This window comes from Larus michahellis, chromosome 4, assembly GCF_964199755.1.
Source record: "Larus michahellis chromosome 4, bLarMic1.1, whole genome shotgun sequence".
Taxonomy (NCBI): Eukaryota; Metazoa; Chordata; class Aves; order Charadriiformes; family Laridae; genus Larus; species Larus michahellis.
The window spans coordinates 44,600,435-44,621,967 of record NC_133899.1 but is presented as its reverse complement, the minus strand read 5'-3'; the positions used below and the strand labels follow the sequence as shown (position 1 = coordinate 44,621,967).

Sequence of the window (21,533 nt, the reverse complement as noted above, 5' to 3'; positions counted from 1 at the left end):
AGATAAGTAATGTAAATGTGTATGATGAGTATCAGGGGAGTTTGCTAATATATAATGATGTATTATTGAGAATGGAATTGTGTAAATTGAAATGCAAGGAAAGGAAGACGACAATAGACTTGAAAGCTGTTGTGGTGGAATAAGTGGCTGGAGCCTGTAAAATATGTGAGATTAGGGCAGGAGAGCAAAGATGGAATGACGATACCACAGTCTAGAGAATAGCTGAGAGATCAAAAAGCAATTATCAGTGTGAGAGAAGAGAAGGAAAAGTACTGGAAATAAAGACAGCTTACTTCCTCTAGATAGCTTTTGGAAATAGCTACAAAACAGCTACTGAGAGAATAGCATCTGAAAAAAACAAAACCAAAATAAAAACCAAAAAACCACCCCTCCAAACAAAAGCAAAAATTCCCCACAATTGTCAGTTTTTAATTTTCTCTGGTAAGTGGGGACAGGCTCCTTCACTCAGCTAGAGAGCAGGTAATTACTGTCCCCTAGGGTCCTAGCTCAGCTCTTCATTGAAGCAAGTGTGCAAGCTGTATATATAGGCTGTGACCTTGGGGTGCATGCAGGCTGACTGCTTGCAAATATGGCTGTGTTTACTTTTCTGTTGGTAGGCAACACAGTAGGTGTTTTGTCTATTCATCTCCTGAAAAGCACAAATATTTTTTTTCCTGAATTTTCTTTTAATATGCATAGTTAGTTTCCCAAAAAAGTCAACCATGAAAGGTGGACCAGTTCACTGAACAAGCAAAAAGCTTGAGATAGTAAATGCACCGCCTCAAGCAATGCTCCTGATGCCTTTTTCCTTAGTCGTCTTAGTAGCTTTATGTATCTATGATGGATGATGTGATACAGGATACTGACAAAACTGTGGGTGTGAGATGTTCAGGTGTCTCCAAGACTGCAAAAGAAGCTGTATGTGTTTGTGAGTACACTTGCACTAAAATTCATATTGCCTGGGGAATATTTTAATGCTTTCATAAGGTCGAGTTGAAACAGTATGGGTCTCACTTCACTTATGATAAAGAGATTTTATATATATATATATATGTATATATATGCACACATGGGTAAGACATGGGTCTCAGGTAGCTTTAATGCCTACAATTCCTCTCTTGCATAGCGTTTTCTAAAAATCCCAGGGGAAACCTGCATGTATAACAAAAAATATCTGTCAAGATTGCAGAGAAGCATAAACTAAGAGGTAAAAGAAGGAGTGATCATAAGAATAAAGATCTGTAGGTATCCATGCCTGCTTATCCTAGAGCTTTTTCTATACTTTCTTTAAAAAAAAAAAACCACAAAACAAAACAAAAAAAAGGCAAGAGTATTTCCTATTAAGAAACAGGGATGCTAAGCAAACAATTATGATTAAAGAAATAATTGAATTATTAATTAAGGTTAATGGTTTGCCAAGTCACCATTTCAAATATTCCACAAATAACTAAGCTGAAGAACTCCTTTACAGAGTAGGTATTCATATTTCTACTGTAGAGTTACAAAAACTAAAATAACCTTCTTGGCTCCACAAGAATTAGTCTGTTATGAACCAGTTAGGGCAGAGCGATATGGGTTTCTAGTGCAATGCCTTGCAGAAAAGGATGAGAAGCTGAGGAAGGATTTGAGGTATATGCTTAGCAGTTTACAGACAATTGCACAGATTTGCTGACACTTTCCTGAAAAAGAGGTGTTGTGATTGTGTCCCCACCTTCCCCATGTCATCTTAAGAGAGAAGGAAGTTTGGAACTTTTTCTCTACAACCAAGTAACAAGTGACATTTTCTTTGAGGTACCCAACTAGGAACCGTGGAAACCTTTTATATATATATGTTTTTATATATATATGTTTGTATACATACGTATACATACATAAATATATGTTTGTATACATACATATGTATATATGTATACAAACATTTGTGTGCATGTGTACGTGTGTTTTTATATGTGTGTGTTTGTATCTATATATATATACACACACATATACCCCACCTGGATTACTGTGTCCAGCTCTGGGGCCCCCAACACAAGGAAAGACACAAACCTGTTGGAGTGAGTCCAGAGGAGGGCAACAAAAATGATCAGAGGGCTGGAGCACATCTCCTGTGAAGACAGGCTGAGAGACCTCGGGTTGTTCAGCCTGGAGAAGAGAATTATAGTGGCCTTCCAGTACCTAAAGGGGGCCTACAGGAAAGATGGGGAGGGACTCTATATCATGGAGAGGAGTGATAGGACGAGGGGTAACAGTTTTAAACTGAAAGAGAGGAAATTTAGATTAGATATTAGGAAGAAATTCTTTACTGAGAGGGTGGTGAGACACTGGAAAAGGTTGCCCAGAGAAGTTGTGGCAGCCTCATCCCTGGAAGTGTTGAAGGCCAGGTTGGATGGGGCTTTGAGCAGCCTGGTCTAGTGGGAGCTGTCCCTGGCCATGGCATGGGGGTTGGAGCTATATAATCTTTAAGGTCCTTCCAACCCTAGCCATTGTGATTCTATGATATGTGTATATATATATATGCATAGTCAAACACAGGGGTATTTGACTGGATGTCTCCAGTGTCCCTTCCATACTCAACAATTTTGACAGATACAGTTTGAAGATGAGAGAACATTTACTGAAGGTAGATAACACATTGGAGCGTAGTGCTTCAAAAGATGGTGTAATACGTAGATAATTCTGAAATTGTTGGCCTTTTTTGTAAGCTTAGTTCTTTACTTGGAATCCAACAGTATCTCCATAGAAAAAAGGCTGCATCTCCTTCAAAAGTATTACTGTACTTCTCCTTAAGCATTGGGACGTCATCCTGCTCTCACATTAAAGAAGTTAGAGTAGCTCCATTAAAATGCTTTGAGTTCCTCTGTTGTAACTGAGTATAGGACCTCACTGGGATGTGCTGTTTCTAGAAAATTGTGTTACTTCGGGGCACTGATTACTCAGTTTAGAGTGGTTGTGTATGCCTGGAACTGATGTCAGTACAGTTTTATCTGCAAATAAATTCCTAAAAGATCTGCATATATTCTTACCTTGTGCTCTATTTAGTTTTCTTGTGTTCTCTGGTTTTGTAGTAGCCAGTGGAAAGTTTTATCATAGAGATATCACAGGGAATAAGTGCCTTATTAGTTTTATGAATCTGTCAGGTTTTTTAAAATGCCACCTTTCATTGATAAGAACAAATAACATATAAGAGGAATTTATTTCTTTTTTATTGTTGAAGGGAAAACAAGCAAACTCAAACTCTGTTGTGTCCTATTCATTCAGCCTTAGAATACAGGCCTGTGTATTGCAGAACTCAGATAAAAACACACAGTACCACACAGAAATTAATGATAACTTTGTTTTCAAAATACAAAATAATAATATACTGACTTAGAAGTATAGTCAAATGTGTGATGGACTCCATTAAATTGTTATCAACAGATTCATTTGAATGAATCTGTTGATAACAATTTAACATATATATAAAACAATATAATATATAATATAACAATACAATATATATAATATAACAATAGTTTCCCAGGGTAGCCAATATACTGGCTACCCTGGGAGACTATTTGCATGCAGTGGTCAGTAGCTTTGTTTTAGCTTCAATATTTTTCGTTTACAAGAAGAAAACCAGGTTTTGCGGGATATCATTACTATTAATAATTTATTTTGTAACTGTTAATTTTTTTTCTCATCCAAAGGAAAACTAATATTTATTTTTCTTGTTCATTGTTTTTCTGAAGCACTTTTCTTATGTTTTCCTCTTCCTCGTGTTTCCGTCTTAGTTGAAACTAATGTAGCTAGTTCGGTGTGACCCTACCTTTCAATACAAGGCTCATGAACCCAGAATCTTCTCTTATATTAAAATGATTTAGTTTGGGCACCTGTTATTGATTTCAACAGTACTGAGGAAAATTATGGTGTTTGGATGCACTTGGAGTTTTTCAGAATTGCTATCAAAAAGATCTTTATTGACCAGCCTCATTCCCCAAACATTCACTTAATTCTAATACAAAGATCAGTGTGGCACTCAGATTGCAGTAGTTTACAAAGAAAGCATGTATCACCTAAAGAAAGTATAAAGCATCTGTCATCATGCTCTTCTAATCTGTCATTGAACTTATCTAAACAATACTTTTATGGTTTGTGCTGTCACGTAAGCTTGTGCAAGTTGGCTCAGTTCGGCAGCAGCTTGTCTGTATGTTTCTGATCTATATGAATAGCAGTTTAGGTAGAAAATTCTTGCCAGGGTTTTAGAATTAAAATATTCTTATATTGGAATGTTGTATATGTTACACTTGAAGGCATACTTGCCAAAATGGATAAATGATTTCTGAAGATGTTTACAAGGAAATTATAACTAAATCAACGATAAGGCTGATTGCAAAGACATGTGAGCATGGCAAAGCTACTGTTTTTCCCTATCTCTGTCTTGTGCCTCTGGTGCAGAGAAAATGAAATGTAAACAGTAAACACTCTCCAAATGGACCCAGAAGATCTCTGGCATTTTTGTAATCCAGTCTCTGGATTTGGAAAGTTACTGCTCCCAACATAAACCATAATTTCGAACATTTTTCTGTGTTTATGTAAGGACAGTTATTTGTATGTGCTTGTCCTTTTCACTAGTGAAATCTGAGTGCTTTACTGGGGCAGTGGCCTTCTGTATCTGATCCTTCCCCAAATAAAGCAGAGTAAACTGTCAGAGACTATTTCTGTGCAGGATTAGTATTGGTTTATAAATATACTGAGTTGAGGGGAAAAACCCAACAGAAATTAAACTGCTTCAATCTAGATCAGGCAAATAAATATAGATGTGTTTTGTTCCTTCTTTGATCATCTTGAATGAATTATTCTATTGGCTGCTCAAAGCCAAAAGAATAAGCTAAAACCGAAATGATAGGACAGCGGATGTGACAGAGAAAATTGATAGAAGTTTGTACAGGGGTGACTTATAGTTCTGAGACCTTCATTTTTTTTCCACTTCATTTCATTCATGGGTTCAGCAGCCACGTAGTGAATTGATTCATCATGCAGAATTATTTCATTTAGTTGTTCTCGGGGTTCCTAAGTTCATAAACTGCACGCAGCCTCGGCATAGATATTGTCATTATACTACGTACTGTTAGGATAAATAGTTTAGAGGTAAAATGGCTTAAAATTAATGTCAATAGGTAATCTGTTTAGATTTTTGAATCCCTGACTTTGCAAATTAAGATACATCTGCCATATAAGCCTCATACTTCAGGAAGTACACTTTTCTCTTGTCACTGTTCTTTACTGTCACTCTTACATTATTCAGTCTAGCCATCTCTATTGAAGTGACATTTCCATGTTAAGTGAATAAAATTGCTCCTAAATACATGCAGGTAGGCTTTAAATTGAAGAGGTGAAGAACATGATGAAGAGCACACAGCCACAGGTCTCTTAAGTCTGTGGAACTGAAGTCGGGAACCTGTGTACATCTATGAGCTATGTGCTGAAATCCTGTTGGGCTCACTGCCCTGCTAATTTAGGTACCCGGTTTCAATCCATGACTAGCTTTTTCGTCTGTTTCAGAGAGGGAGTTTAGGTAAAGCTGATGGTCATGGTCCAGATATGACTTTGTTCTAGTTTTTTATATTTGTGAAGTGGAACAGAGTCCATAGTCTCTGAAGGTATATGTAAAAGGAACTTAGTACTTCAGTAAGGACCTTGGTACTATTGGGTGAAAATTATGTGAGAGAGCCAGCTTTTACGCACTGGAAGGTTCTACACAGAAATAACCAGTTTGGAGCTGCTTCTTGCGCAGCAAGATCCTTTTCTTGATTGCATGAACTGTACTGTACTGCTATGGATAAGATGTATTAGACTTGCAAGATGTGAGTAGTGACAAACTCTTTTCTATCATTGCCCTATTTTGCCTTCATCAGGTATAATCGATTCTGCATTTCACGCAGGATTTGAAACTCAAGTTCAGACCATGCATTATAAATGTCATAATGCCTGTTTTTTCCCCCTCAGCTTTGCTTGGTTGGTGAGATATTTATTACCTTTCTATTATATGATGTTGTTACATAGTAACTATGTTTTCATTCAGTGGCAGAAGAAATTATTCCAATATACATCGAGTGCGAAAAGTATGCTGGATCTCTTTAAAGTGAGACGAGACATTGTATTAATGTCAAGAGATTATCATAGCCACATTTGTTAACTAGCTTGTAGAACTATGAAAGTTGATTTTAGACTTTATTTGTCATGGTTATTTTTTTTTCTGCCTTCCTATAGAATAAAAAAACTTATTAAACACTGATATTTTTATCACACTGACATGGTGGGGGAAAGTAAATATTGTTTATTTTATAAAGCCATGGAGGGACTCAACTGGGTGTCCAACCTAACCAGTGAGATACCAGGACTGCATGTAAGTGTTGTCATTACTGGATTAATTACAGCTGCATGTCCTCAAGTTCACTTAGTCTGAAGTTTAGCACCATGATGGTGTCCACTCTGTGTGGTGGAAATGGTTCACAGAATAGAATTGTATCCTTCAGCTTAGATCATTCAGCAGGTCTGATTTGGGTCCAGGCTCTACAATTCCCCTCCCCCTTGAATTATCACCATGATAGTCTATAATCAAATTATTTCATCAAGACATGTTTTATTGAATGCTGAGCTATTTTGAAAAGAGCACGTCTTAAACAGTTACCTCTTTTCCAAGTCCTCATTTGCCCATAGGTATCTGACCATTTAAGGATCAGATGACCTTAGACTAACCTTCCATAGAGACACTTCCAGGCTTTCCTCTCTCTCTGCTTGTCTTCCTGTCAGAGCTCACTGATACCATACCTTGCAGACCCTGGAAAATCTTACTTACTGGGAATGAAGTCACTTTTTAAGTATTTTTGTGCTTTGCTCTGCTCTGGTAAAAGACTGATTTTCCATTCTATGGATTAATGATTTTAAAACTCAATAGCTTTCTCATTTTTTAAACAATTTCTAAGGTTGGGTGTTCTTGTGTAGGAAGTCATTCTGTGTCTCTCTTTTCCTCCAAACCCTAGTAAAACTAAGGTGCAAAACATAAAAGAAACAAATGTGCATAATTTTACATTATCTTCTACTCCCTGGTCCAACCATTTATGATTTATCATTTTATTTAGTGTTGCATATATACTGATGATCCACTTAAGAAATAGATTCCACTCTACTAACGCATAGCATCTCTACTGCTTTATTGCTATACAACAACCTTCCTATGCAGTAGGAAGTCATTATTGTCTCAAAGGATGTGGTTATTTTTGAAAGACCTTTCCTCTTAGGATGAAGGAGTAAAACAGTAGTTAATGTTCCCATTGGCCATGCTGCCACTGACTACTGAAGCAGATAGTCTAGACTCAAGCAACTTATATCTCTAATTATTCATTAGTGAGTGTTTCAGCAGTCACTGGGAATTTACATGGAGTGAAATGGGCTAATTCAGTTACATAAAACTTAAAGAAAATTCTTTAGCCTACCTCCTCCCCTCTTACATTTCAAGGCAAAACTCCCATGAAAGGCAGACACAAAACTTTTATGTTTCCAGCAATTCGGTACTTCATGAAAAGATGAATCTAGTAAGGGATCCTACTCTATTTAGGTAGAATCCTACTGAGATAGCATTTAGAATAGCATAATAATAGCGATCGATGTCTCGGGGAATTGCCTTCCAACCTCAGCGATTCTATGATAGGGGGAAGCTAATTTATTTTTTTTTTTAGTCATGAGCACAAATCCATTCCAGTTGAATAACTAACAGAATATATCCTAGCAGGTTTCACGGAATTTCACGGAATTTTTCAGAGTTGGAAGGGACCTCTAGAGGTCATCTAGTCCAACTCCCTTGCTAAAGCAGGATTGCCTAGACCACATCCCTCAGGACTGCATCCAGGCGGGTCTTGAAAGTCTCCAGAGAAGGGGACTCCACAACCTCCCTGGGCAGCCTGTTCCAGTGCTCTGTCACCCTCACTGTAAAGAAGTTTTTTCTCATATTTGTTGGAACTTCCTATGTTCCAGCTTGTGCCCGTTACCCCTTGTCCTGTTACTGGGAACCACTGAAAAGACTCTGTCTCTATCCTCCTTAAACCCACCCTTTAGATACTTGTAAACATTAATAAGGTCTCCCCTCAGCCTTCACTTCTTCAGGCTAAAGAGTCCCAGCTCTCTCGGCCTTTCCTCATAAGGGAGATGCTCCAGTCCCTCAGTCATCTTTGTTGCCCTACGCTGGACTTTTTCCAGTAGTTCCCTGTCTCTCTTGAACCGGCGAGCCCAGAACTGCACAAAGGATTCCAGTTGCGGCCTCACCAGTGCAGAGGAGAGGGGGAGAATGACCTCCCTTGACCTGCTGTCCACACTCTTTCCTATGCAGCCCAGAATTCCATTGGCCTTCTTGGCAACAAGGGCACATTGCTGTCTCATGGATAATTTACTGTCTACCAAGACCCCCAGATCCTTTTCTTCAGAGGTGCTTTCCAGCAGGTCCACCCCTAAGCTATATTGGTGCCAGACACTCTTCCTCCCCAGGTTGTATCAGCCCGTTTATTCAGTAGACATAGACATTGTGGATGCAGTCATTCATCAGTTTCATTGGGTGGCCACATCATCTGGAAGTCACAAAAGGGTAAGAGAAACAATTTAGTGTTTCTTAAAGACTAAGCTATGCTTTAATTTGTAAAAACAGGTTCTGTTCTCTAAATGTAGGTGGTGGTACGGAGTGATTTTGCAGATGTAGCACTACTTCTACAGCTAAGCATGATGTCTGTACTCTCAAATGCTAAAAATTCCTTCAAAATTTTGTGTCTATGCATTCTAAATTTCAAATTCACTTAAAACTCTAAAGCAGTTCTTGGTTGTGGCTATCTGCAATATGTGCTAGTGTAAGAGGTTAATGTTGGTACTTCATACAGGGCATGGAGATTTCTAAGGTAATATTTAAGTCTTAAGAAACAACCCCTGATCTTACTGTTTTCATATGGGCAAGTAGGTTTTACAGTTTAATTTCTCAGAGGTGAAAATTTTATTCTTAGAAACAGAAAATTACTCTTATTTTGTATCTTTGCCTAAGCTGTTTATTTGCTGAAAGTAAATCACTCACACCAGAAATAGATTTGATGAATCAATCAACTTGAAATAATATACATAATGGAAAGGAGTGGATTTATAAAAGTGTTCAAATGTCCTGTTTCAAAATTATTTTTCTTTAAATAGCAGGTTTTAGTTTGAAATACTGGCAAATTTAGCTTAAGAAAAACAAAAAAACCCACCAAGATTCAAATTGCAAAATGAAATATTTTAGCTGTTCCCAGATGAGCCTGTTGAGAAGCTCTTGACTGTATAGTTAAAACATTTTTGTAGCAAGAAAAGTAATATATTACTAGGGCAAGTAAAAAATTCTCATCCAGTTCTTGCACTTCCTCTGTAACAAGATGTTTCAGTACTGTTGAAGGAGGTGGACTGAAATCCATGGGAAGGAAAATGGTCCCTTGGGTCTGATAAGTGAAGCAGTTACCTATTACAGGGTTGGCAAACATTAATGTATTAATTTAGCTATTGATTATGTTAATATTGTATGAAATAATTTAAGCTTAGTGATATCCTGAGCTACACCTTCCAGACAACTTTCAAGTGTTCAGTGTGAAATACTCCGATTTGGTATGCCAAGTCCACCACACAGTGTAGGAGATTCTGACACTGAAAGGATCTGCACTTTCTGGGAAACATACAAGCATACTATATTATCAGGATTATTGTTTTAGTATATTTTCAATAGACAAAAGGCAAGCCAGTACTCTCGATATTCACAATGTCAAAAAAGGCTAACACAAGAACAGAATTCCTCTATCCAACAGTGGAGAAAGAAAAAGCAAGATTCCTCATTAAAGTGGTAAGAAGAATTGGTTTGTCTGTACAGTTTTTTAAAAAAATTAAAAATAAGTAAAATTGCAAATCAGAGCTACTCAGTACTCCTGCTTTTGATCCTCTTGACAAACTGAAAATCAAAATAAAAACAGCCTTGACTCACCTTTCTCACTTTGCTTTCTGGAAATTTCTTACCTTTTCAGACAAATTTCTACAGACAATAATTTCAAAATAAGAACCATTTATTATCTGAATGTGAAAAATACATATGGTTTTCAAACATGTTTATTTTTTTCAAAGAAAATTTAGCAGCTGACTTCCATATGAATGGCAGCCTCCTCCCAAATTAATATAGTGTCCAACAAAAAAAAATTACCCAGAACTTTTCATGGGCATCCTCTTTCCTTTTCTTAATATGAATGTACTGCAGTGCTTTAAGTCACCTATTATAACTCACCATGCCAAAAAAAAAAAAAAAAGTAGTTTATTCATTAAGTTGGTAACATATTTATTAAGCTTCTTGCTGTCTAATAGGAGAATATTAATTTTCTGAGAAAGAGTCAGTGTTCACTTTACTATATTTAATATAACAGAGACATTTGTGTGTTGATCGACCCCATAGCAATATACTTCTGCTTCCTGACTAAAAACACTGGTATGGGTGTTCGAAGTAAGCAGAAATAATTCTCCAATAAGTTGGACATCTAATTATAGCGTTTAAGTGAAAGGCTTTGAAATAAGTGGAAATATTTTCCTTGTCAGTTCATATTTTGACGTTGGCTTAAAATATCTTTCATGAAATACAAACTTCTCTGGGTAGAACTTTTTTTAGGAGGCTAGAAATACAATGTTTAATGCTTAGCGAAACAGAATGGGATCAAACCCCCTTAAACGCCTTATGATCAGCTGTTCTGAAATTTTAATAGAACTTCATATGTCCAATTGGCTCAAAGTAGTTGCAGCAAACTAATCTTTGCTTTGACTTAAGTTTGGATCATAGATTCCTCAAGAACTGAATTCACTGGTAAACAAGAAAGCTTAACTCTACATTTTCTGTAGTACAAATTTTTGTCAGGAGATTCTTATCTGAAGATGAGACAACCATAGTGAGATGTCCCAGTTGCATAAGGAGCTTTGACAGCATATTTCTTTGGATAGTAGGACAAGAAAGTGCTATTAACATAAATGCTGTCAGATGCTACATCAAATGTGTATTGGTTCTGTTGATTGCTGTCATCTCATTTTCTCCATCTCTCAGGGGGCAGAGGGGAAGCGGTGTTGTCTTGAGTGTTGAGCTCACTTAAAAATACCTTCTGAAATGATCATTTTGCAGCCAGACTTTTCTGGTAGGTGTCATGGTTTCCTGCTACTAAGTTCCAGTGACGCAGCTTACTCTAACACTGGATGCTTCATATGCTAACATACAGAAATCACATATACCACACTTATACACTGCTGCTTTACTTATTTACTGCCTAAACCAACCTAGTAATATTTCTCTTTCACTATTTAATGCAAATGCTCCTCACTTCTCAGATACCTGAAAGTACTTGTTTGAAGGAACTGTAACTAATCTCATAATCCTAAAAAGTAGACAATCCATTACTTCCTACACTAGAAAGATTTTTTCACGCCTGCATCATAGGTTTTAAACATTCTTCCGGTGTGGTTTGATTTTGTTTTATTTGTGGAAAACTAAGAACAGATATTTTCTTTGTTCTATATGTAGCTTTGTAGTATCTTAGCATTTAAATTCTCATCAAGATTTATCTGTGGAAAAAGTCACATTTGTTTGGAAAACATTTCATGAAATAAAGCTTGAAGAAACATGAATTCATTACCCTTAGTGGAACCATGTCAGTGCTATTGATTTATATGAAACTATAGTTGTTTGTATCAGATGAGAATCTGACTACTTTTTTACATACATAGGAAATCTATACTTTTGAAGGTAGATGTCCCCATCACCTGGAGAGAGTGGGGTCCAGGGGCAGTGGCTAAAAGCTGCTGTCTAGAAATGATAAAGCTAGGTGGTGGCTTTTCGAAGGATTAAATATTTACTTAGTCTCTTGCTTTCCCCCCCTTGCCCTTGTATTAAAAAGAATGTGATGACTCCTGGCCTTTACAAGGAAGTATGCAGAAATCAATGGTATGATGGCATTGCTTGTACATTTGCTTTGACTTTTGACTAAATGCAGTGCTGACTATAGACTGAGGGGAAAAAAATCTAGTCTAACTGTAGAGTTTCCTGGTAGAGTTACCATTGTTGAAAGTCTTTCCCTATTTTCATTATAAGCTCCTCCACCCTACCATTTTCAAGGTTTATATTTTCAAGAATCTGATGTACAATATCTTAACTCAGGAAGAAATTTTTAATAGTTTGTTTCACTATTTTAGCTTTACTTACAAAAATAATTAAAAGACATGTGTTGTACTATAGAACACCTCTGCTTGTTCAAAATAATCTCCCCTTGCTTCAATTAAATGGATACCTTGATTTTAACATCCTTTTCTTCATCAGATCATTTGTTTTGCTTGCTCAGCATAGTTTCTAATCAGTTTACAAAAAACACACTCTGACTTTTAAGTTGTACATAACATTTTATTCAATGATTACTACATACATCACTGTAGTTATGTGGTAATTGCTTAAACAGTTCTATCACTTTTTAATACAGAAAGCTTTCATTGTTTTGTGTGTGTATGTACACACACACACACAAATTATTATTGAACTTGCAAAGAAAATAATATTATAAAGCACTTTGAGGCCATTGTAAAAACCTACAATTTTAGAACTCATGCATACTGGTAGTATATTTAGCAGTGTTGTTAGAAGGATTGTAGGTAAGGGATTAAGAAAAAGGAAGTTCTTTTTAAAACAGATTTGAGAAAGAATTGGGAAAAGGGGGAAAAGAATTACTTGAAACCAGCAGCCTTCAGGAATATGCTCTAGTTCACTGGACTGGACCAAATTATTCAATTAATATATTCAATAAGTTGTCATGACTAAGGGCAGAACAGAATGTTTACAAGAAGTGAGCTTCTTGAAGAGTAACGGTGCAAATTGAGCAAACAAGGAAGATACTGGTAAAAACAGAAAGCACGAATAAGAGGACAAGTTGTTGTCCCTAGTTTTCACAAAAGTCAGAGTCCCCATTAATCAAAGGTATTTGAGTTCAAGCTTCCCGCTTGATTCTTTGGTAAACTTTGATGTAAACTTCGGTGCACCATAGATTATGATAACTTTTATGCTTTATTTCAGACTTTTAAGAGTTTTTAATTTTTCCTCCAGGGTAAGATCGAGACTCCAGTAAGCCATATCCATAATTTCTAAAAGTAATTAATCTTCATTGCATCAAAGACCAAATTTGGCCTTGTAGGTTTCTCTGTGGTGCCCCTGTGAACCACTATGCAAGAGGCATTCTTAGTCAGAGATTTGCTTCCAGTGGAGTCTGGGCAAATTCAGTATGCCATTGTGATTAGGAAAAGCTGTTTCTTTCCCTTTCTATTCTAAGTTATCCATCCAGCTTTACTGACAATGACAAGGGGAAAAAATCCCACCATTTTTGTCTCAACCTCATTGCCTTATCCCTTCAAGCTGAGGTTCAACCTACAACAGGATAAACAACATCATAGCAATGCTGGGATTTTGCTGTACCTATTGATTTTTCTCTTTAAAGCCCTTGGTGGTGAATGGTGATAATATAAAACACCAAAATAGTTGGAGAAGAGTAAGGCTTTGTCCTTGGTTGAATTAATGTATTGTACTGATTGACAAAATTTCTTTATGTTGTTTCATGGAACATCAGACACTGAGAGAACAGGTTGATATCTGTTTAATTCCAAAGACAAACACAATGCTAAATCATAGATTAGTTCCCAAATGGTATTTAAATAGGGTTAAAATTATCCCACTGTAAAGGTCCAAGTTATTATAAAAAGTGTTGGCTATTTGTTTCCTGCCATCTATAAGTGAGAATAGTTTCATTAGCTTTCTAAGCATATGTTGCTGTTGGATAAAACACATGGATATTTTTAGCAATTCATTTTCTGTATCTCATGCCTAGAATAACAGAAAATTATACAAAGGATTATTTACAACGGCTACCCAAGTTTCTTGGAGGTTCACATTACAGGTACAATTAGGGTGAACACCATCTTGTCACAACAAGCCAACCTGGTATGCCTAGGGAGATTTTCACCTTTTATCGAACTATGAAGCAGCAGCATTATTGACAGGTATCTTACCCGCATGGGCTCTACCTCATCCTTTTGTGGACAGTTAGTAAAAATTTCAAGCAGTCTTTCCCATTTTCTGTCTTGCAATATTTTCTTGGAAATGGGAATAATAGGATCCTACTCTTTCTCCTCAGAGTCAGTCTCATTTTTAATGAACTCTAATGGGTGTCTTTGAGCTCCGTCGTTACTGCAGATCTATAAATAGTAAAAAATTGTTCCAGGACACTGATATTCAAGGATGGTAAAATATGAGTAAACCAGGTAACCCAAAAGCAGCTTTTCTGTGACAGTCTTTCAACAGTGTGCTTTGCATTTCCCCTTGTTACCATCTGTAGTGCAGTACATTATCAGATTATAATTTGATAAAAATGTATTTTACTCTGTCACAAAATGCATTTTCAGAAAGGTTTATTTGTGTATTCTTGTGATACAGAAATTATAGAGCTGTTGCAATTCAGTGAAGTCTTCTACTTGCTTTTCCCTGCATTGATGTAACTCATCTATCTACTGCCTAGATCCTCTCTGCTATTGACAGACAAAAGTGTGTTCGTAATTTTTGAAGCATTCATGGGGAAGGGCATAAAGTTTCTTTATTTCTCCTCATAAATAAAAAAATCCCAACAGCCCAACACCCATTGACCACAGGAAAAATTTACTGACTGTTGCATTCTATTGTGGGACTGCAGATGTGGGTCTATTTCTGTCAAAGACTAGAGGAAAAGGAATCTTGAGGAAATGTCACTAACAGTTTGCTTTGGAGATGAGATGGAGGAAACAAAGATATTCAGTGTTAGCCTTGTAGAATGTCTGGGCCAGGAATATTCAGTAGGATGGAGAGAGGGATATACAGCTCACATACGTTGGAAAGGGAATCATGCTACAGGTTTTTCTAGAGACAATCACAATTGCATTAGCAGTGCCGAGCTTGACATTAAATGTCATGTTCAATTGCAGCTTATTTAAGGTGATGCCTGTGGCTGTAAGAGTGTTGGAAAGGCAGATGAGTGTTTTATCTAATAATAACTGGGAGATCAATGGGAGTTTGGCCAAAAACTGCTGAAAGGAATAGTGAGAAATGTATCTACAACTTTGTGTTATTAAGCTGTGATTTTCTACGTGAGCCTTGAATTTAGTTTCTTTCTCTTTGCCGATACCTTATTATAACAGAAATACGTAAGTTTATAACTGAACAAAATACTTTTGAAAACAACCTGTAAGGAAGTGTATTTGGTGGGGTGTGTGTAATGGATTGAATGGCATAATCATTCATTTCTCTCTGATGTTTGTAGGGAAGGAAAATCTGATTTGTTGTTTCTAGTCAAAAGATTCTTTCTGTGTCTGTTTCAGCAGAACTTATGTGTTGTCTACATAAGTGGACACTGCAAAACCACTGCACTAACACATAATTTGACACCCAGTAACTTTGTTCATTGGCTTATGGCTTTTAGCCACTCGAGATTGTTAAAAAAAGAAAAGTATTATTTTCTTGAATAGGTCCAATACAGAAGTATAATAGTCTAAATTTCCAATTAACGTTGGATTCCTTATGAATGAATTGTGGATTAGATAGCTACATGTACAGCAGATGTCTCCAGGATGTCCAGAGGTCTCTTAGGAGTTTCTGCTGCAAATTGGACATGTAGAAATCCTGGGGAAGCCCAAACACACACACACACAGAAAAAAAAAAGGTTCCTTGAATTAATCTTGGAGAAATTTTGCAATGTAAATATAAAAATACTTCTGTAAACAAGGGATGTAGACTAGCCCTAAAGGAAGGTCTGCAATATGGCCCCACGTTTGATGTTACTGATCACTCTCCCAGGGCTCAGCTACTTTCATGACAAGCTGAGGCAAGATAATTCATTGTTTCTCTCCAGTTCCTCATTGTTTCTCTCCAGTTCCCACTGAAAAAGTGAATAAGTGGCAGTGTAAGGTGTGAATGGATTCTAAAACTTCTTCAAAGATCAGCCTTGAGCAGTCATTTTCAAGTTTGTGGTGCTGGTGGTCAGGCAGAATTGTTGTATGTTTTATTATCCCACCTAAGACTATGTTATTGACTTGCGTCATCATGATCATAATTGCTGTGCAGGCACCTTCATGAATGCGTGAGTATGATTTGGAATTAGGCAACCATCCGTCACCAGCATGGAATTAGGAGCATCTTTATTACTATTTCTGCTGAAGTGTTGACTGAAGAGTCAAATTCAAAACACGGCTTCCTTACACTAGGTACTGGATAGGCAGAGAATAAAGATGTTCCCTCCCTAAAATAACTCCCAGTCAGAGCTTTAGATAAGATACAAGAGGAGACTAAACAGGCAAACCAGAAAGAGGCAAAGACTTGAGGTTACAGTAGTAACGTGGGGAATCTATAATTTCTGATAGTAGTTGTCTTGATGGCAACAAGTACTACTAACATAACTGATGCCAGATATTAATGGTCTGTCGGGACTATGGATAAGGCAGGTTATTAAGCGTTTTTTAAATGAATAGGATGGCACTATATACGTGTGTGTATATATAAATATAAAATGCCCTGGATGTTATTTATGGGAAACACCAATGTACAAAACATCATTGGGGGAGAGAAATCAGGAGAGTGTAGCAAGACAACTTCGGATGTTGTAAGGTATTTAGCTGCTCTAATGTGAGAAAGAAATTTGTTTGATGCTGTGTAAATGATGGCAATAGAGATAAAATGGAAAGATGAGCACGATAAAAAGCTATGAAAGTGAGATTTGAAAGAACGTCCATATTTAACTGCCATAAGATCAAGGGATCAGGATGGAAGGATTCAGTGATCAAGAGAGAAAGTGAAAAAGCTTTGATAAGAGCTTTACTGCTCTATACAGGTACAAACGACCATATCTTCAGGAAACTGCAAGGAAGAAGTAGACTGACTCCTGGTTGAGTGCTTTGTCAGGGCAGCATATTTTTGTCCAATAGAATTTGTGTTTGAATACTCTTTCACTGCTGCTGAACTCTACATAACAGAACTGGTTTCAATGGAACATCCGTCACAACATCCTTCTCTCTAAGTTGGAGAGATACGGATTTGATGGGTGGACTGTTCGGTGGAGAAGGAACTGCCTGGATGGTCACATCCAGAGGGTGGTGGTCAGTGGCTCAATGTCCAGCTGGAGAGGGGAGACAAGTAGTGTCCCTCAGGGATACATACTGGGACTGGTGCTGTTCAATATCTTCATCAACGATTTAGGCAGCGGGATCAAGTGCACCCTCAGCAAGTTTGCCGATGACACCAAGCTGAGTGGTGTGTTTGACAGGCCAGAGGGACAGGATGCCATCCAGAGGGACCTGGACGAGCTAGAGAGGTGGGCCTGAGCAAACCTTATGAAGTTCAACAAGGCCAAGTGCAAGGTCCTGCACTTGGGTCGGGACAATCCTCATTATCAATACAGGCTGCGGGATGATGTGATAGAGAGCAGCTCTGCGGAAAAGGACTTGGGGGTACTGGTGGATGAAAAGCTGGACATGAGCCAACAACGTGCTCTTGCAGCCCAGAAGGCTGATCACATCCTGGGCTGCATCAAAAGAACTGTGGCCGGCAGATCCAGAGAGGTGATTCTCCCCCTCTACTCTGCTCTCTTGAGACCCCACCTGGAGTACTGTGTCCAGCTCTGGAGCCCTCAGTACAAGAAGGACATGGACCTGTTGGAGCGGGTCCAGAGGAGGGCCACGAAGATGATCCGAGGGCTGTAGCACCTCTCCTATGAAGACAGGCTGAGAGAGTTGGGGTTGTTCAGCCTGGAGAAGAGAAGGCTCCAGGCAGACCTTATAGTGTCCTTTCAGTACCCGAAGGGGGCCTACAAGGAAGCTGGGGAGGGGCTGTTTGCAAGGGCATGTAGCAATAGGATGAGGGGCAATGGTTTTAAACTAGAGCAGGGTAGGTTTAGATTAGACAGTAGGAAGAAGTTCTTTACAATGAGGGTGGTGAGACATTGGAACAGGTTGCCCAGAGAGGTGTTGGAGGCCCCATCCCTGGAGACATTCCAGGCCAGTCTTGATGAGGCTCTGAGCAACCTGATCTAGTTAAAGATGTCCCTGCTTTCTGCAGGGGGGTTGGACTAGATGACCTTTAAGGGTCTCTTCCAACCCAACATATTCTGTGATCCTGAATATATGGTACAAAATCAAGGATCTCAGGCAGGGATGAGACGGAGATGCTGTCCTGCCTGATTTGAAGTGACCTGGGGTGAAAATTTGTGCCCCAATTCAGGTGAAGCAGAACTTGACCATAGTTTTCTGACATGTCGTGCCTGTATTCTCATCAGGAGGCCACAGAATCTCAATAACCTACCTTCTTCATTTCTGTGGAAATATTTTAAAAGCTCTTTTACTCCTCAGAAATGCATTACAGCATTCTACATTTTGCCACTATGAAGGCTGAGTTAGAGAGAAAATTTGTATTATGAGTTTAGATCATAGATATTCATTGCTCCCAAAATTATCTGTGTGAGTTTCATGATCTAAATTAGAGGTAGGTAATGAAATAACTCATTTTTAGGGAATCAAACCAAGGAAGTTCTTCAGTTCCGGTTCAAATTCAGCTGTTACTGAAGACATTTTGGTTCAGTTTTAGTTCTGGCTAATAACAGTTCATTAATATATATTTGATTAAACTAGATTTGAACTGGATCACTGTAGAAAACACATCATTAACTAAAGAGATGCATAATGAGTACAGAATTTAAAATGTGACTTAATCTAGGGAAAGATTATAGCTCCCTACTTAACCTGCTGGAGCCTGGTTAGCATTTGCCTTTCTAATGCTGCACCATCACTTCTTTCCAAGTTTCTCAGACTTTCTAAGTGCTGGACAGAAGTAATTGTGCCATGTTGCATTAGAGATAAGAGTGATTCCCCCATAGTAACTGGAAACTGATGGAAAAGCTAACACCCACTAAGATGCTGTCTTCATCTTCTTCTGATAAGTCCTGTACAGACATGCCTAAAACAGAAGTATGGAGATGCATACATACATACGTGTGGTCATGACATGTCTGCAAATGACCTCCATCAGTGGAATTTCTGGAAGGTATCTCAGAGATGAGCCCTTGCAGGCACTTATGGGATGTTGTTAGTTACACAGTTCTTCACTCTGTGATACAGGAATAAAGAGTATGGTTGTCACATCTACAACAGTTTGGTAGACTTTGCTTTAACAATGAATAATCTTCAAAGTGAAGATGACCTTGAAATAATTTGCAGAATAGAATGATATGGTATAGAACGGTGAGCTCGTGCTGTACGTGATGGTGTCTACTGGGGAAAAAACCTTGGTTTGTGATGATGTTCTGGTTTTGTACAGGTTTTCCCAGGGAGCAGAGCTTTTTGTCCAAACCATTATTCTCATCCAGAACTGAAAACATTAATTGTTCACCACCTAGTTCTAATCAGGGTTTGACAAAGGCTTCAAAAAAATAGCTCAGATCCAGTAGTGATTTAAGCCAGGTGGGGGAAGCTTGCAACAGGTGTTGTGGTTCTTCAGTTTGTCAAAACCAATCAGTTAAAAATCTTTGTTCCTTTGCCAAAATGTAGCTCTGGGATTTATTGCTTACCTTGTCACAAGAAGAACACTAGACTCCTGTAAAAGATAAGGTTCCTGGCTGTGTTGTAGAGGTTGGATACAACTGTTGGAAGGAAAATAAATAACAGTAAACTCAAATTACAGTAAATAGAATATCTGTAATTTCACTTCTAAGGTCTGATTAAAGAAGATCCAATTTTGTGGCATAGCTTTGAGCAAAGAATTAATCTGTTTAAATAAAAGATGCTTACGACCACACTTGTAATACCAAGTAGTATGTTGATGTCATTAAACAGACAGAAATCCTGAGTCCTACTCAGAAAGCCATAAGTTGCAAGGCCCAGGCTATAGTCCCACAGGCTTTAGTCCTACACCAGCAAGTTCTTTGATTCTTATTTGTAAATATTAAAAATTTCTATCTCTGTTCTGTACCTTCCCTGCCTGGTAACTATTCTTCAATAATGAGATTTTAAGTTTTAAATTATTAACTTTTAAATGTAAAAAAAGATTGAAGGACAAATTCAATTTAAGGACCAAATTCAATTTAAGGTTAAGATGGAAAATGGCAGAAACAACAACAAAAAATGAAGAATTTCTAAAATGTTTAAAAAATTTATTTTCTCTTCACATCCATAACTGTCAAATTCCATCTCTCCGTGCTGGTGCTTCCATGCAGAATGTGTCTGTAGCTCAGCAGAAATTAAGTTTATTGTTTAATAACTTTAACCTACTGAGGTCCAATATTCCTCTGTGCTTTTGTAAATTCTTTGTGATTAAGTTATTAATCACAACTGACTTGACTTTATGAAATTCTTAGCACAGAAGGAAGATCTGGAATGGGTAACTTGTATACTAAACAAAAATCCATTCCTAGATATGACTTGTTCTTCATTTTAAAGTCATGTAATCAAGAAAGAAAAAAAACAACACAACATGCAAAAATTTCTATGGGATTTCCAGATAAATTATATTCCATATTACTTTGTGCTTGTGGTCTATCAGCCTCGTGTTTGGAGGCATTTTCACTTTCACGCTGAGTGAGACTATATCAGTGCTCCTTAGGAACCTGACTCCCTGGGCTCACCCCGACTCTTGGACAGGTGTCTGTGGAGTAGCTGAAAAGTCAGGATCTTTGATTTCCTTCCTCTCAGTCTGTTTCTGACTCCTGTCTCTCTGTCTAACAAAATCTCTCAGCACTTTTCTTTCTGAAGAAAAAGAAAAATTCACAGAAGTAGTGGGAGTAAATGAAAAGGATAGTATTCAAAAGGTTGTTTCCCTCTTCTCCCACCTCCCCCAAGTAATTTAGCCAGGGATAGTCATGCATGCAGCCAGAGAGAAACTACATGTGTAATTTTCACCTGTGTCTAAAGAACATTATCTATAAAAAAAAGTAAAGAAAAAATTGACAAAACGTCTTGTTTGAAGACTAAATCCATCTCACTTAGGGCAGACTTTCTCCATGTTATCCTACTGTGCTTTTCCTTGTATAATTCTAATGGATCCATACAATAAACTTGATGGACTAGTCAGCGTTCTAATTCAATCTACCCAACACCTATTCTCTTCTTATTTACACTAATCACATCCTAGTGTTATTCCACCAATAGCAGATGAATTAGCTGTGAATTTCATTAAGATTTACATTTACTCATTGGAGATTTTGTCTGATATTGAAATTGTATTGCAGATCAGAATGCTTTGCTGCAGTGGAGTGTAAGCAATTTTTTTGGCCTCAGTGAGGTAGAGAAGCAGTACTGTTGACTTCAGTGTGGAAAAATGTTGGCTAGGTAAGCATGTTTTGTGTCACTAAATGCTGAATACCTTTACCTACAGAATTACTACTATTTTTAGTCTAAAGAATTTAAAGCTTGGCTAAATATATTATTG

The 21,533-nt window shown here is 37.6% G+C and overlaps 1 protein-coding gene across 14 annotated transcripts in view; it reads left to right on the top strand.

Moving 5' to 3' along the window:
• Window positions 1-21,533, top strand: part of LRRC4C (leucine rich repeat containing 4C) — a 567,176-nt gene that overhangs the window by 367,016 nt on the left and 178,627 nt on the right. For 2 of the 14 annotated variants that reach the window (XM_074584304.1, XM_074584302.1), the window contains exon 4: window positions 21,334-21,433. The exons of the other annotated variants lie outside the window; for them this stretch is intronic. The gene's annotated coding sequence lies outside the window, so the exon portion shown is untranslated. The remainder of the gene's footprint in view (window positions 1-21,333; window positions 21,434-21,533) is intronic. 14 annotated transcript variants of the gene reach the window in all.